Source organism: Schistocerca piceifrons, chromosome 3, assembly GCF_021461385.2.
Source record: "Schistocerca piceifrons isolate TAMUIC-IGC-003096 chromosome 3, iqSchPice1.1, whole genome shotgun sequence".
Lineage (NCBI taxonomy): Eukaryota > Metazoa > Arthropoda > Insecta > Orthoptera > Acrididae > Schistocerca > Schistocerca piceifrons.
The window spans coordinates 493,983,402-494,001,812 of record NC_060140.1 but is presented as its reverse complement, the minus strand read 5'-3'; the positions used below and the strand labels follow the sequence as shown (position 1 = coordinate 494,001,812).

The following is an 18,411-nucleotide window of genomic DNA, read 5'->3' as shown; positions in this document are numbered from 1 at the left end:
TTCATAGTGGTATTTCAATCTCGTTTATGTTTTATTGCTGCAGTATTACTCTGCAGCAGCAGGCTACAGTAAAATTCTTTGTCAGGGTATCATTTCCTACCAGTCAAAATTACAATAACTTAACTCAAAACTAAAACAATGAAAAATTCCTTGAATTTTAAAAAGTTCCAAGATAATTCCCAGCTTTCTCACGAATGAAAAAACTCCCAGGTTTTTCCCAGATTTCCTGGTTAACCTGGGCTGTATACACTCTGTATGATAATTGAAGCCCTTATTTCCCCATTTCTTGGATCATAGCGACACAGCTTACGCATTCCTTTCTTGACTCTTTTGACTCTTGGTTGGTAGTGCATGAAAGATTTCAGGATTCTCTTATGTGACGGGAGCAAATTTGAGCAACAATTTTGTCTATATTGTATTATGGTATCTATCAACAATTTGACATTCGTCTCTGTGAATGTCTTCACTTCTAATATACTCGGTTCTTGTACATCCCTTGATGGCTCTTCAAGACTGCATTTCAATAGGTATATATTTTGCAACATTTTATGATGAATCAAATAATGGAATGTCTTGGATAGAACAATAACAATATGGAAAGAACAAGATTACTACTCACCACACAAAAAAAGCATTGAGTCACAAACAGGCACAATCAAAAACTCTGCCGACGAGGATGGCCAGTTTGAATCTGCACTATTCTCCGAATCATGTAAGCTTTGCAGTGTCCAGCATTACGGCACTGCCACTAATCCTTTCCAAAGTAATGGCTTAGTTGAAAGTTGGCACTGGATGCTTAATGCAGCATTTGTGTCACTTGAGTGCTAGTGGCACTGCCACTAATCCTTTCCAAAGTAATGGCTTAGTTGAAAGTTGGCACTGGATGCTTAATGCAGCATTTGTGTCACTTGAGTGCTGGTGGGAATATGCTCCATGTACAAAGATGATCTCTGTTCCTCTTTATGTTAAACCACTCAACCTGACGGCGGACTTTGTTTCCCCAGTGTAACCCCCAGAGGCTAAGAAGCTCCCTGCTCTCATTAAGAGAGTGAAACAATATGTTGCATGGCTCAGAACACCTACACTACAGCCACAAAGCTCGTCAAAAAATTTTATACACAAAACCTTCGCTGAATGTGATATCATCATGTTGTGGATGACTTGATCTGACCTGCGATGTAGCAACCATACTCAAGTCCTTACAAAGTTCTCAAATGAGGAGCTGATGCCTTCGATAATTTGCTGCTGGTACATAGAAACCTTGCATTGTATCACTGAACCATCATAAACCTGCATCCATTTTTGTAATACCTCCAGCACAGCTGACACAGAGGCTACACGGACGAATGCGAAGTTTTACATCCCCCCGTAGAATGACAGAGCATCAGGTACGTCGAACTTTGGCAACATGTTAGTAATCAGACTTGATGTGCACTAATTCAGTTGTTCGATATTCAAGGGAAAATGTTGATCGAATTTATTGTGGTTGAAGGACAACATGAGGAACGCCAAGTAAAAATGAGTTTATTTCTGGGTAATTCACTCACAGTTACAAACTTCCCAGTGATTTTGGTTACACCAAGATTATAAGCTTAAGGGTTCCATACAATCACAGGTCCTAGGTTTCAACTATCGCCATTTAGCATTCAAGCAGAGCCTGATGTTACTGCACCTACTACCCCACCACTTGAGCAGTCCAACATCACACTAACACAAATCAACAATCCCACTGTGGGTACACTCATTGACCTCCACTGTACCCCAGCCAATATCATGTGTATTGAAATGAAGCAAGGAGCACATCGCCATGTTTTTTCCCTTTTTGTGCCAAGAAATGGTCAAGCCATGCAATGCATATTAGTCGACGTGGCTGAAGTGTATGAAGAGGACCATGGCAGTTGCAACTTCCTCTCACCCCAGTTCTCTGCTCTCTAAGTTGCTAAGTTGGGAGGGGGGGAGGTCTCTGTGTGGTTCTCACCATGGATAGGTAGATAATACGACCCTTTGGTCAGCAGTTGAGCTCCACAAGACTGTCTTCGGCATTTTTAGTTCACAGTGAACACTTTCTAGTGCACACGTGTTCAAGTTATAGTTCCATGTTGTAATAAATCATATTATAACGTCCTAAATCTGCTTCCTGTGTTTCGCTGTAAGCATTTCACATAGGAAATTCCACACACAATATATTGTGCAGCCTTCAGATAAACTCTAGTGTCAGATTCCACTCATTGGCTTTGAGCAACGACGTCATACCTAAGGCCAAGCCGCTACATATAGGCAATCTATGAAAGCAAAGGATCATACTCGCCAACAAACGAATGTAGTATAAGATTAAATTACGATTACACTCAGGCAGTTATTTACTTAGTTATGAATTATATCGAAACGAACTGAAAATAAAGAAAATAATTAAGAACAAGAATTAAAAACAAATTTTCATGTCTGGTAAAAAGTATTCTCGTAATTTGTGCGACTAGAAAAGCACAGGAATCTTTAAATTGCATGATAGTAAAGCGCTTGGTGAAGTCATAATGTCATAAAATTGCGTTAATTTTATATTAATTATTGAATCTAACAGGAAAAGTGCAGGAAAGTGGGAGTTTTTGGCGGAGAGAAGCTAAAATGAATCAGAAAAAACGGAAAATTAAATGAATGACAACAAATACGAAATATCAGCATAAAAGTGGAGAAACCGACACACTAAATACTAAAAGAAAAGCCAGTACACGACAAACAGATATCTACAAAAAATAAAGAAATTAGAATCGATAACTAGAATTAACATATGTAGATAAATCCCAGTTACAAATTCCAACCATTCCATGATTCATATGTAAATTATTTTAGCAGTTGTAAGCATTGAAATGTAATACCATTTCTACATTTATAATTGCTCTCTGAAACTACTGCAGTGTATAACAAAAATTAGAATCGGTAAATATAACTGACCTTCTATACAGGGTGTTACAAAAAGGTACGGCCAAACTTTCAGGAAACATTCCTCACACACAAATAAAGAAAAGATGTTATGTGGACATGTGTCCAGAAACGCTTAATTTCCATGTTAGAGCACATTTTGGTTTCGTCAGTATGTACTGTACTTCCTCGATTCACCGCCAGTTGGCCCAATTGAAGGAAGGTAATGTTGACTTCGGTGCTCATGTTGACATGCGACTCATTGCTCTACAGTACTAGCATCAAGCACATCAGTACGTAGCATCAACAGGTTAGTGTTCATCACGAATGTGGTTTTGCAGTCAGTGCAATGTTTACAAATGCGGAGTTGGCAGATGCCCATTTGATGTATGGATTAGCACGGGGCAATAGCCGTGGCGCGGTACGTTTGTATCGAGACAGATTTCCAGAATGAAGGTGTCCCGACAGGAAGACGTTCGAAGCCATTGATCGGCGTCTTAGGGAGCACAGAACATTCCAGCCTATGACTCGCGACTGGGGAAGACCTAGAACGACGAGGCCACCTGCAATGGACGAGGCAATTCTTCGTCCAGTTGACGATAACCCTAATTTCAGCGTCAGAGAAGTTGCTGCTGTACAAGATAACGTTGACCACGTCACTGTATGGAGAGTGCTACGGGAGAACCAGTTGTTTCTATACCATGTACAGCGTGTGCAGGCACTATCAGCAGCTGATTGGCCTCCATGGGTACACTTCTGTGAATGGTTCATCCAACAATGTGTCAATCCTCATTTCAGTGCAAATGTTCTCTTTACAGATGAGGCTTCATTCCAAGGTGATCAAATTGTAAATTTTCACAATCAACATGTGTGGGCTGAAGAGAATTGGTACGCAATTGTGCAATCACGTCATCAGCACAGATTTTCTGTGAACGTTTGGGCAGGCATTGTTGGTGATGTCTTGATTGGGCCCCATGTTCTTCCACCTACGCTCAATGGAGCATGTTATCATGATTTCATAAGGGATACTCTACCTGTGCTGCTAGAACATGGGCCTTTACAAGTACGACACAACACGTGGTTCATGCACGATGGAGCTTCTGCACATTTCACTCAAGTGTTTGTACGCTTCTCAGCGCATCAGGGATTCCATGCGACGGAGGGTGGATGGTTGGTTGGTTTTTTGGGGAAGAGACCAAACAGTGAGGTCATTGGTCTCATCGGATTAGGGAAGGAAGTCGGCCGTGTCCTTTCATAGGAACAATCCTGGCATTTGCCTGGAGCGATTTAGGGAAATCACAGAAAACCTAAATCAGGATGGCCGGACGCGGGATTGAACCGTCGTCCTCCCGAATGCGAGTCCAGTGTGCTAACCACTACGGAGGATGGATGCATATATCCTTGCTAACGGAGGACTTTTTGAACATTTCCTGTAACAAAGTGTTTGAAGTCACGCTGGTGCGTTCTGTTGCTGTATGTTTCCATTCCATGATTAATTTGATTTGAAGAGAAGTAATAAAATGAGCTCTAACATGGGAAGAAAGCATTTCCGGACACATGTCCACATAACATATTTCCTTTCTTTGCGTGTGAGGAATGTTTCCTGAAAGTTTGGCCGTACCTTTTTGTAACACCCTATATAGGCCAATTCTAGGTGCTGATTCCAATATTAGTAATTTTTTGGAGTAGTTCAAAGAGCAATTACAAATGCAGAAATCATATTAGCCTACATTTTATTCCACACACGTGCTGAAAAAATGATCGAATTAATGAATCATCCAATGACTGGAAATGGTAACTAGAATTGACCTATATAGGTCAGTTCAAGTTACCGATTAAAGTATTTGTTACATCCTACTTTTTGTCAATTTTCGTTACTTTTACTCTCGTCCCATTAGAATCAATAATTAGTATTAAAAGTTAAAGTTGACTTATAATGTTATGACTTCACCATGACCCATACTGCACTGGATTTAAAGGTTCTCTGCACTTTTGTTACTCGCGTAAATTACGATAATAATTTATGTTGGACATGTATACTGTTGTTATTGAACTTGAAATAAACATGTGGTTACGGTTTGAAAGTGATCATAAATGCTTCTATAAACATGCAGAGAACGATTGTAACCCAAGGGTAGGCAAAACACAACCATATTAATAGGAACGTCTATAAAAGTGTCCGTAGCAACTGTGGCAAAGATAAATATGAAGCAGAGGCATCGATTCTAAATTCCAACACCCCCACTAGAAGCTATGCCTCTCAGTACATCATTCTCAGAGTCTAAAGTCCTGTGTTAGTTGCTGATGTCTGGTTCTTGGCAGTGGCTTTGTCATCATATCTGCAAGCATTCCATTTGTGGAAATTTGCTCCCATGTGATTTCTCCTGTATCTATCCTTTCCCTGTTGAAATGATGCCTGGTGTCAATTTGTTTAGTGCGATCTTTGTATCCAATTGTCTTTGAAAGATCAATTGCACCTTTGTTGTTGCAAAACAATCTTATTGGACCCTCTTTTGGGAAAGGGTATATCTCTCTTTGCAGAGGTTGCAGCCAAATTACTTCCTGACCATGCAGACATTAAAGCCATATATTCTTCTTCTGTCATCTAGAGAGCTACTGTTGGTTGTTTTTCACTATTCCATGAAATTGCTGCACCTTGTGACATAAATAAAAAAAAACAGTGGTTGATTTTGTATCTCCTATGTTCCCAGTCCAGTCAGCATCAGTGTAACCTGCGAGTCATGCCGGCCGGTGTGGTCGAGTGGCTCTAGGTGCTTCAGTCTGGAACCGCGCGACCGCTACAGTCGCAGGTTCGAATACTGCCTCGGGCATGGATGTGTGTAATATCCTTGGGTTAGTTAGGTTTAAGTAGTTCTAAGTTCTAGGGGGCTGATGACCTCAGATGTTAAGATCCATAGTGCTCAGAGCCATTTGAACCATTTGTGATGTCATGATTTTCTTTGGAAAATTGTAGCTTGAAATCTTTAGTTACCTTTATACATCTTAGGATTCGCTTTACAGTTTTACAGTGGGATATTCCAAGGTTATTATTAAACCGACCCACAACTCCAATTGCGTATGCTAGTTCTGGTCTAGTACCTTGTTGTGCATACTTTAAGCTACCTATGGCTTCTTTATATGGGACTTTCTTCATGGTACCTCTTTCTCTCTCTGTTTTTGGGCTCATTTCATGAGTTAATATTTGGTTATTGTCAAGCGGAGTGGATACTGGATTACAGTCTACCATGTTATACTTTCGTAAAATCTGTTTTACATAATGAGTCTGATCCAACTATAAAAGTCCAAGCTTACGATCTCTTGTCACTCGGATCCATAGACAAATGGATACTACTCCAAGGCCCTTTAGTTTAAATTGTTTCTTTAGCTGTTCTTTAAATGCAATTTTCTGTTGCATATTGTTACAAAATATCATCATGTCATCTACGTAAACAGCTACAATTAATATATCACTTCCTTGGTTTCTGTAATAAACACATGGATCAGCAGGGAACCTGCTGAAATTTAAGCTTAGTAGAACTTTGTCCAGTTTGATATTCCAAAAGCGACTTCCTTGTTTAAGACCATACACTGCTTTCTTGAGTCTTTTAATACCTTCATATTTGACTGTTTTTGTCACTTAGTCAGCTGTGGGAATTTTATCATAAATTTCTTCTTTCAAATCACCTTGCAAAATCGCTGTCACCATATCACAATGATAGTCGTATTTTACAGCTAAACTAAACAAATATCTGAGTGAATTGTATCACTGGTGAGTATGTTTCTTCATAGTCTAAACCTTTAATTTGTGAACATCCCTTAAATACAAGTCGAGCTTTATGGCGAATTGTCTGTCCTTGTAACTCTCTTTTTTCTTGAAGACACACTTAGCATCAATCGCTTTTTTGGCTTGGGCCAGAATAGCTGATTCCCAAGTTTTATTTTTCGCATGTGACTTCAATTCTTCTTCTATTGCTTGAAACCATTTCTCTGAATCCTTGGACTGAAAAGTTTCTTCCAAAGTTGATGCCTCTGAATCTTCTTTAGTTTAGTAGGTCTCATAATCGTCCATCTTCTTTGGTATGGGTAATAATAATAATAATAGCTTTATTCAACATCAAATGGAACACTGCACATGTACAAAGAAACTGTAATGATTAAAGTTATTTGTACAATACACGAGACACATTCTTCTGAATACATCATTAATTTACAACAAAATTACAATAAGATGTTTGCTTATTTCTTTTAAATAATTTCACAAAGCATTTGTTGTTCTTCATATAAGTATGGTACTCTTCTAATGGGTTGAAAGGGTGTTTTACTAAAAATTTCTTAAGCTGATGTTTCATTTTAATTGCAGGAAAAGCCATGACTGGACTAGGCAGTGCATTAGCAAATTTTGTACCTGTGTACTGAGGCCCCTTTTCGTAAAGTGCTGTTCTGTGGCTGGCAATGTAGAATCTTTCTTTATTTCTAGTATTGTACTGGTGGAAATCTGAATAAATGTTTGGATGCAGTCTTTTCACAAGCAATATGGCTTTTAGAATGTATGTGTTTATAACAGTTAACACCTCTGTTTTTGGAAACAAGTTGCGAGAAAATTTCCTATATTTTGCTCCACATATTATTCTCACACCCCTTTTTTGAAGAATGAGTAGCTTATCTAGATTGGCTTTGGTTGTTGCCCCCTAATTTCAATACCGTAGTTCAAGTGATAGAAGAAAAGAGGATGGTATGCAATCTTTAGGACTACAGTGTCTCTACAGAACTTACTAATAGTACTGATTGCAAATATATGTTTTGACAACTTAGTTGCTAGGGAGTCAATATGTGTGTCTCATTTCAGGTTGCTTTGGATTGTTACGCCAAGGAATTTTACACTAGACTCTTTATTTACCAATTCGTTGCCAATTTATAATTTAATTTCATTATTCAAACTACTTTTGTTAAACTCCATCAAACATGTTTTACGCGTGCTTACATTTAAGTGACTTTCATTAAAAAACTGAACAATTTCTTTTGTCACATTATTACACTTGGCCTCTAGTTCATTACATGTTTCCTTTTTACACACAATGGGCGTGACATCAGCATACAGAACAATTTTGGAATTTATTGTACAGTATTTAATATCATTTACATAGATTAAGAACAGAAGGGGGCCCAACAGCGAACCCTGGGGCACTGCATATTTTACGCAAGTGATCTCTGGTTTGTAGACACCACTTTCCGTTTTAAGTAGAACAAACTGTTTTCTATTGCTCATATAACACTTTGTTAGGTCATAAGCAGCGCCTCTAATGCCCATGTTCCATAGCTTGTCTAATAGGATGTCAACATTCACACAATCAAAGGATTTTTCCAGGTCTAGGTATACACCTGCCACATGTTCCTTGCTTTCGATACCCCCTAACACCTCAATTAGTTGAGCAGCTGCAGTGCTAGTCGATTTACCTTTTAGGAATCCATTTTGATTTTCGAACATCAGGTTGTGTTTGTTTAGAAAGTTTATAATCATGTTGTATATAACTTTCTCAACTATTTTGGAATAGACAGGAAAGATTGAGACTGGTCTGTAGTTTTCTATTTTGTTGTTGTCACCTTTCTTAAAAATGGGTGTTACCTGTATTCTGGAAGATCTTCTGAGCACTTCTTGTTGAGGCGGTCCAGATTCTTCTTCTATTTCGACTGAGCCTGTTTCTTCTGAAATGCTGTTATCTGATCTGTTGTTCCTTGAGTCATCTTGAATAGTAACGCTCTCCTCCTTATTTGTGAACTGAATATATATCTGATTTAGTTCCAGCAAATGATCACATGTTCCTGGCTTGTTATTATTCTCTTGAATTATGTCTTCTCTAAATATCACATCTCTGGATTTAATGATTCTTTGTTGAACCAGATGGAACAACCGGTATGCCTTGCTGACTTCACAGTATCCGACGAGTATGCACTGAACACATTTCTTGTCCCATTTGCACCTAATGGTTTTTGGTATGTGGACAAATGCCTTACTGCCGAATAATCTTAGATGTCGGAGATCAGGATTCTTTCATGAGAAAGCTTCCTCTGGCGTTATGTTGTTCAAAACTTTTGTCTGTGAACTGTTAATGAGGTAAACTGCGGTGGAGACTTCTTCTCCCCAAAATTTCGTAGGTAATTTCTCTTCAAATAACATACATCTTGCCTTTTCCACGATTGTTCTGTTGTACCTTTCTGCAACACCAATGTGTTCTGTAGTGTAGGGAACAGTGGTTTTACGTTTTACCCCATCTTCCCTTAAAAATTTCGTCAGTCTTTCGTTCAAAAATTCTTTTCCTCTATCAGTTCGCAAGATACAAAACCTTTCGCCTGTCTGATTCTCTATGAACATTTTAAAGTTGCGTATAGTGTCAGGTACTTGGTATTTATTGCTGACAGTATACAAAAAATTTTCCTAGAGAAATCGTCAGTCAGATGTGGTTTGCATTGGACCACACAAATCTGAATGCACTAACTCCAAAATTCTTTTAGCTCTAGAAGTGAAGTGAGGAAAGGAAAATCTAGTTTGCTTACCCTCTAGGCACATAACGCACAGAGTGTCGAGGGCTCCTTTATATTTGATGCCATTAGCCTAACCGTTCTGTAATTCTTTCATCGCATCTGAGTGTAGGTGGCCTAATCTTCTGTGCCTTAGATTTGCATCAATAAACAAGGATGCATACTTTGTTTCTGCATTGCAATCACTTGGGTGATCCAGCCTATACATTCCGTTAATTAACGATGCTGTTGGTATCAATTTCTTCTCTGTATCTCGAACGCGACAGCCTCTATTGTCAAAATGACTGAGTGACCCTGTTGCACTATTTTGCTTATGGAAAGTAAATTTGTACTCAGCTGAGGAACATAAAGTACATCCGTCACCTTAATATTTCTCTCGGCCTGCCACAGCATTAATATGCTTGCAGCCTGTTCCTTTAACGAGTAAATTTTCGTTGTTGGCCACGACCACTTGTGAACTGGGATGGTTTGACATGTGAGCTGACGCATCAGAATCTGCAAACCATTATTTGGGTATATCTTTATGTTCACTTTTCTTTTTCTGTTCTTATTTATTGTCGTTGCCTTTAATTCTTTGTCGGTATAATTTCTGAATATGATCAGTTGCTTTCAAAGATTGCCTCTATGTAGCGTCTCTGCCTTAAGTATGACGTCGAGAAGTGGAATCGGACACTAGAATTGACCCCAACCTACAATCGGGACTAGTGTAGCAGGGGATACAACCCGTCGGCTTTGGACAATGACGTCACAAGTCGCCAAACGAGAAGCGATTCTTCTTAGTGTTGTAGCTCCCTTCAGTAGCTGATAAGTGTTTTTTGGCTTTTTTTAAAAAAATCTCACGAGATAGAATAAACAGATCCACTTTATTAAGCAATCAGTAAAAAAACGAAACTGAAACATAACAGCAAAAGCGAAAATGGTATACTGCTCTCTGGCGACTTGTGACGTCATTGTCCAAAGCCGACGGGTTGTATCCCCTGCTACAGTAGACCCCTACAATCTTATATCCAGAAGATGAATCACATTGTTTATTGTGAATTATTGCACAGTAGTACCGAAGTCTACAGCCGCTTTAGTAACTGCCATGAAGTCACATCACAACTGCTTGTTTTAGAGGGGGGCGTGGTGAGTTGAATCCGACGCAATGTAAGTTGGCGACAATAATTTGACACTCCATAGATATTCCTACTATATGATTATATCCAATGTTGTTCCATTCTTAGTTACTACAGGTAATGTCTTTGACAAAATACCGCGCAAATTTGTGTTATGATGTCGGTTTGTTTGTGGCTGTGGGCGATTAATTAACCGTTAACATGAAATAACGGCCGATAAATGTTACAAGAGTATTATTTAAAATACATATAGTTTTCATAAGTGCTGTTCTGTACGAACGTAATTTATTAGATGAAATTAATTTGTAGTCGTTACCAAATAGCCATCATAAGCACTGATTGCGATACGTGCATATAGTCACCTCAGTTTGGAGTAATGTGGTATTCTCAGTGTGAGTAGCTTGTCAAATAGTTTGTTACAATTTTTTTACTAATGATAATTGCATTATTGTGTTCTTTGTGGCAGATAATGGTGTGTTTCACGTATCTGATCAGGAAAAGTTTGAAAGAAGTATTTAGTGATATAAATTGATGGAGCAATGTGTGGTGTTATATTGATTTTCACCTGGCATCCTTGGTAACGTTAAGATAGAGCGATATCACATTTACCGAGATGTGAGCATTATCATTATATTATGCAGATACTTTTTGGTGTCTCACATTTGATATATGTATTTCAGCCGCAAAGCCAATTCAAATGCCATTTCATCTTGTAATAGGAGCCGATTTTTAGAAATGGTTTTGTCAGATTACGTGACCCCTCCAGTACACTGTCAACTAACTGCACTTGAATAGTAACAGAGTTTTGTTATTGCTAATTAGTACAGTGTGGTGAAGTATTTGTAATTGTTATACAGAACTCATATTTGTCATTTATCACCTATACTTTATAATTTCGGGTTTTACCTGTTTTAAGTGAATGCGTACGTACACTTCACAGCTTGAATTCGTTGACACTATTTTCGTTTCACAATACCTGTAGTCGTTTGTACTCTTACGTAGTATCTTGCCTCCTATTTATAGCGTAAGAATCTTAAATGTTAAATTGATCCTGCACACAATATTTCACCAAAGAAATTGGTTGTTACGGAATTCATCTGTTGAATAGTAGGAATTAATCGAGTAGGCTGGTTTTTAATATGTTTTTAAAATTTTCTGTTTTGTTTACAAACTCCTATAACTCACTGAGTAGCTGGTCAAATTGCACCTTGAAAAATAGATGGTGTGACTAATTTTAAGTTAACGAATGCTGCTGTTCAGTTTATGACTGTCAGTGATATGCCTCATTAAGAAATAAATGCCTGTGTAGAGGTTATGTATTGGATCCGCCTTGCATTTCTCAACATGATGCAGATGTAAACATTAAACTTCACTACCTTTCGCATTTGTTGGCTTCGCCAACTCACAAACCAATTGTCACTTTCCAATCTTTTATAGACATTGTGCTGCAGTACAGATCAGTCTGCCACAACCGTCAGGATGTCTAGATTAGATTCAAAAGAGGTAATTAGGTTTGAGTTGAAGACATCAATAAATTTGAATGCACAATAAAGTTTGTGGTGAGATTTCGATCTGCAATTTTGGTTGATGTCTATTTTCTCACCATATAAAACAACTTTCTGCAGTAAAAAGTGAGAGTTGAAGGGAGATTAAAAAAAAAAAAACTATATTAGTAGGTAATACTTTGAGTGTTTTGATGCACACATATTGTATATACACCAGTGCAAAAGATGCAATGGAAGACACTGTTGTTGTTGTTTTTATTTTTTTCAATTAATATGATGTTGATAGTTTCATTGCTTGTTACCGTCACGATTTTCATGCTTTTATCATTTCCTACTCCCTTTAATTCTGCTAACACTGTCACAACACAGATGAAAGAATCTTAGCAGGTGATAGGGCTTATTAGAACTGTAGTAGGACCAATTTTTACATCCTTGTTACTCTGTCATTTCACTCATTTTAACATTGTGACTTAACAAGTTTACTGCCTTACTTGATCTCTAGTTTTAATTATTATCAAGAAAGTAATGCCAAACTATTTACAGATTTATATTTTTTTCTCCTTTTTTTCATTATTTCCATTTTAAAGATGATAGCAATTGTTGTGCTGTTTTTTTACGGTACACTTAAAAAAAAGTTCCACAATAGAAAACTATGAGATATTTAGTGATTCATGGAATATACAACGAAATGACAGATGTCATGGGAAGGAGAGTGTCCACTGCAGTTGGCAAAAAACCTTGTCTACTGAGGGTGAATGCAGCTTGGCTCAAGAGGAGACAGATAACCGGAGTCCTCTGCGATAAAAAGTTACCTCAATATCTAAAGGCAAAACTATGAGGGTAATCCCAAAAGTAAGGTCTCCTATTTTTTTAAAAAAAGTACATAGACCTCTTTATTTCTACAATGGCTTACATCAGTTTACAGCTTGAACATTTAGCTATTTTTCGACACTATCACCATTTATGTCGATGCATTTTTTGTAGACACTGTGGCAGTTTCTGTATGCCCATGTCATACTAGCTTGCCGCCCTGCTGTTCAGAAAGTTATGAACCTCTTCTTGCACCTCGTCTTCGGAGCTGAATCACTTTCTGGCCAAATGTTTGTTTAACCTAGGGAACAGGTGATAGTCACTGGGGGCAAAGTCAGGACTATAGGGTGGCTGGGTGATCATGTTCCACTGAAACTGTTGCATGAGAGCAACGGTTTGCCGAGCGATGTGTGGGCGAGCGTAGTAATGGAGAATGTGTACACCCTTGCTTGACATTCCTCTTCTCCAGTTCTGAATGTTGCATGAGAGCAACGGTTTGCCGAGCGATGTGTGGGCGAGCGTAGTAATGGAGAATGTGTACACCCTTGCTTGACATTCCTCTTCTCCAGTTCTGAATTGCCCGTTTGAGTTTTATCAGAGTCTCAAAGTACCTGTCAGTGTTAATTGTGGTCCCAGTGATTCAGCTCCGACGACAAGGTGAAAGAAGAGGTCCATAACTTTCTGAACAGCATGGCGGTGAGCTGGTATGACATGGGCATACAAAATCTGCCACAGCGTCTACAAAAATGCATTGACAGAAATGGTGATTATGTTGAAAAATAGCTAAATGTCCAAGCTGTAAACTGATGTAAACCATTGTAGAAGTAAACAGGTCTATGTACTTATAAAAATATAGGAGACCTTGCTTTTGGGATTACCCTCGTATATAAGACCATGGTACACCCAGTGGGAATACAGGGGACTGAGTGTCGCTCTTACGACGAAACAACAGGAGCAAATGTTACACACCATGTGGAGATAAAGATGCTTTCATGGTCCATGGGGCTGACATTGAGTAAACCCGTAAAAAATGCAGACATCCGGAAAAGATTTTGTGTTGTGCCAATCACCGACAAAGTGAGGGAAGTCCGTCTCCGATGGTATGGGCACTTCATGATAAAGCAAGACAACTCAGTCTCATAAACAGCGCTCCACATCAACCCAGGAGGAACAAGACCATGAGCAAAACCGGCAAAGAGATGGACTGACAACATCAGGGGAGACATGCACGTTGTTGGCTTATGACCAGAAGATGTTAACGACAGGAAGTAATGGAGGAGATGTAGCAAAACAGAAGACAGCGCAAGTCGGGATTAATGCTTGGGAAGAGAGAGATAGATAGTGACGTTATCGGCTCACATGTAACAGTCTTGGTGAAATTAAGTTAATTGTTGAATTTTTTTAGCAGACATTCAATTTCGCTGTAACAATTTTATATTCATTCGAAGGAAATCTATGGTCAGTAGTCTGAAAATACATAGATCATGCAATATTAGTTTGGAGGTGACTTTAACCTACAAAGTATAGACTGGGATGTCTATGAACTAATTGCAGGGAGCATAGACAGTCTTCTGAAGTACTTTTAAGTACGTTTTCCGAAAACTGTGTTGAGTGGATAGTTTTACAGCCCACAACCAGTAGAAATATCTTAGGCCTTTCAGCAACAAATGGGCCAGACCTCATTGACAGTGTCAGTAAAGAGACAGGGATTAGTGACCACGATGTCATCATAGCGACTATGGTTCTCAAAAGTTAATAAATCAAGAATGCTAGGAGAGTATTTCTGCTAGCAAGAGCAGATAAGCAGTTGTTAACACCCCACTTTGACAGTGAATTGACATCATTTATTTCCAGTATGTTGGATTTAGAGAAATTAGGGGCAAAGTTTAAGTGGATTGTAAATCATGGTCTGGAGAAGTATGTGCTGAGTAAGTGGATTAGGGACATAAATGACCCACCATGATTTAACAGTGAAATCTGAAAAATGCTGAGAAAGCAAAGCCCATTGCACTCAGTTGAAAAGAGGACATGCTAATGACAACAGGCAAAAGTTAATAGCAAATGGTGCAGCTGTTGAAAGATCGATGCCCCAAACATACAGCTGCTATCACCATGATACCCTATCAGAAGATCTTGCTGAGAACCTGAGAAAATTCTGGTACTATGTAAAATTGCTAAGCAGATCTAAGACATATCCATTCTCTCACTGACCATTCTGGTGTGAAAGTAGAAGATAGCGAACAGAAAGCCAAAGCACCTCGTCTCCTACCTTCCAAACTTTACAGAAGCTCTCCTGCAAACCTTTCAGAACTAGCACTCCTGAAAGACAGGATGTTGTGGAGACATGGCTTAGCCACAGCCTGGGGGGTGTTTCCAGAATGAGATTTTCACTCTGCAGTGGAGTGTGCACTGATAGCAGCTTAAAACTGTGTGCCGGACCGGGACCTTTGCCTTTCATGGGCAAGTGCTGTACCAGCTGAGGTTCACAGGAGAGCTTCTGTAAAGTTTGGAAGGTAGGAGACGAGGTACTGGCAGAAGTAAAGCTGTGAGGACGGGGCGTGAGTCGTGCTTGGGTAGCTCAGTTGGTAGAGCACTTGCCCGCGAAAGGCAAAGGTCCCAAGTTCGAGTTTCGGTCCGGCACACAGTTTTAATCTGCCAGGTAGTTTCATAACAGCGCACATTCCGCTGCAGAGTGAAAATCTCATTCTGGAAGAAAGCCAAAATCCTAAATTCTGCATTTAAGAAATTGTTCATGCCAGAGAATCATATAAACATTCCGTCATAGACCATCACACAGTTCTGTATGGAGAACATCATAATACACATTTCTGACGTTAAGAAGCAACTGAAAGAGTTGAAAACAAGTCATCAGGTCCCTTACTTAGCTTTCATTTATTGTGAATGTGTTGAATGGCAGATAGCTCAAAATGTAGAAAAAATAAATGAATGCCGATGAATGGGAAAAACAAACTAATGTTGTTTGAGTACATCATTAGTAATGTGGTCCTGGATGCAGTCATATTGATTAAATGTCTAACTGTAACATTGCAAAGCAATATGAAATGGAATGAGCATGTAAGGATCATAGTAGGGAAGACAAATGGTTACTTTCGGTTTATTGATAGAATTTTAGGAAAGTGTGGTTCATTTCTAAAGGAGACTGCATCTAGGGCACTAATGCAACTCATTATTGTGTACTGCTGAAGTGTTTGGAATCCTCACTAGGTCGGTTTCAAGGAAGACATTGAAGCAATTCAGAAGTGAGCCTATATTTGATACCAGTAAGTTCCAACAACATGCAAGTATTACAGAGATACTTCGGGAACTTTCCCTGGAGGGAAAGGAACGATCTTTTTAAGGAACACTAATGAGACAATTTAGAGAAACGGCATTTTGACAACTGAACAGTTCTGCTGCCAATGTACATTTTGTGCAAGGACCACTAAGAGAAGAGAAATTAGGGCTTGTATGGTGGCATATAGACAGTAGTTTTTCCTTCGCTCTGTTTCCAAGTGGAACAGGAAAGGAAATGAATAGTAGTGGTACAGGGTACCCTCCGCCATGCTCCGTATGGTGGCTTGCAGAGTGTGTATATGTGGATGTAGATCTCAGTTATGATCCATGGAGAAAGCAGTTAATAAGTTAGTTGTTTTTTCAGCTTGTTTTCCATCCATGCCACCTTTTTTATTTGTCGTTGGTATTTACTCGTGTGTGTGGTTCCCAGTGAGCTGATATGGTATTGTACAATAAGTGATGTGACTCGCAACATGACTCAGAACATCTCACACTGGTGGAGCCCACAGAAAAGTCATTGAAGCAACTAACAGCAATACAACGCCGATATGTATCTCTATCTTGCTGCCCAGCACAGTGTGGAGTGCTGACTACGCTACGCAGTTGTGTGGTGCGAAACACAGGAAGAGGAAAAAGAATTGTTTAATGTATATATGAAGCAAAGCTACATTAGTCTCTCTGTACTTAGTTTCTCAGTAAAGTTTTGCCTAAAAATTAAGAACTATCACATGTGTTCTCCACTATCCAGTGTTTTCATTTTAATATAAGGGAACTGTTCAGTCTTTTCCCACATGACAGCTTGTACTGAACTGCTTTTGTTTTCACTATTGCCTATAGGTAGGACGCTTCAAAATTAAGTAAACCATCTTGGATATTTTGAAAAGTTTACAATAAAGAATGTAGTCACTGATTCAAAATTGTTTTTAAGAATGGAAGGAGAGCCATTTCTCTTTCCAGGCCTGAGTAAATTGATACACTTTTATGTTCATTTGCAATGAGTCACACTCAACGCTATGGCCATGCACTATGCAGAGCTGCATCATGTTTCTGTTTTTCGAATGCTGTCAATATAAGCCAAAGCATTCACTTACGCGTACTTTCAAACTTTAAATATGTTTTGTCCTGTGCTTTCTTTCTGTGCTGCTGTAGTCAACATACCATTCACACGGGTGGACTATTTGCCGATCTTTTTCATCCAGCTTCTTGGGGGGGGGGGGGGGGGGGGCGACACCTTTATGTATTGCATTACACAAGGAAACTGTTTTCCAGGGGCAAATGTGACTGACTTGGTGTAGAGAAAGATAACAAAGGAAATGAAAGAAATAGGTAAGAACTTGCTGTGGAATTTGCACCATCGTTTCTAACCACTTATTTTCGTTGTTGAGGTTTCTAGTAAAAGTATCACACACGAGTTTGGTCCGTGATTGTAAAATATTAATGAAAATGTTAATCATATTCTCAAATTACTTAATTCAAGACTGAAATGGCGGAACCTCCAAAATAGTTCAAATGGCTCTGAGCACTACGGGACTTAACATCTGAGGTCATCAGTCCACTAGACTTAGAACTAGGTAAACCTAACTAACCTAAGGACATCACACACTTCCATGCCTGAGGCAGGATTCAAACCTGTGACCGTAGCAGGTGTGTGGTTCTGGACTGAAATGTCTAGAACCACTTGACCACAGCGGCCGGCGCAGAATCTCCAATTAAGACTGAAAACATGAATTTGTGGTATAAAAATTGAGCAAGGCCCAGTTTCAGTACAGTTAAACATGCAGCATCAAATGAAATCTGTCTACTGTTGCTTCAATGATCAGATGAGGCCACAGTTAATTTTTAATTATTGGATGGCACAAATGTATAAAAATTATGATAAAGTTCTATGGCAGAAGAGATGTAAAAGCAAAATTCCTGTTGCTTTTGAATGAGCAGCTGGACTAAACTTAGGAGACATCAGGATTGGCTTCATTATCATGAATCTCTTCCATTTCAAGCACAATGTCTACCCCTCCACAGAATTCACCATCCACTGCTACTACATCGATGGCGACTGATCTGAATTCAAATCCAGCAATGTCTCTAATACATACAAAGCTGAATCATAGTCTACCATAAAATTTTGGGTAGCTGTAGCTTCATAACTTGGAACCATTATTTGTATATGCCTTTCACTAAATAAAGTATCAGAATATGTGGTCTTTTCATCATGGCATATTTAACATCATTCAACC

At 38.9% G+C, this 18,411-nt stretch overlaps 1 protein-coding gene across 2 annotated transcripts in view; it reads left to right on the top strand.

The window, feature by feature from the left end:
- Positions 1-10,714: 10,714 nt before the first annotated feature.
- The window catches only part of LOC124787921 (ATPase family AAA domain-containing protein 5), a 146,812-nt gene continuing 139,115 nt past the window's right edge, over positions 10,715-18,411 (top strand). For both annotated transcript variants that reach the window (XM_047254908.1, XM_047254909.1), the window contains exon 1: positions 10,715-10,960. The gene's annotated coding sequence lies outside the window, so the exon portion shown is untranslated. The remainder of the gene's footprint in view (positions 10,961-18,411) is intronic.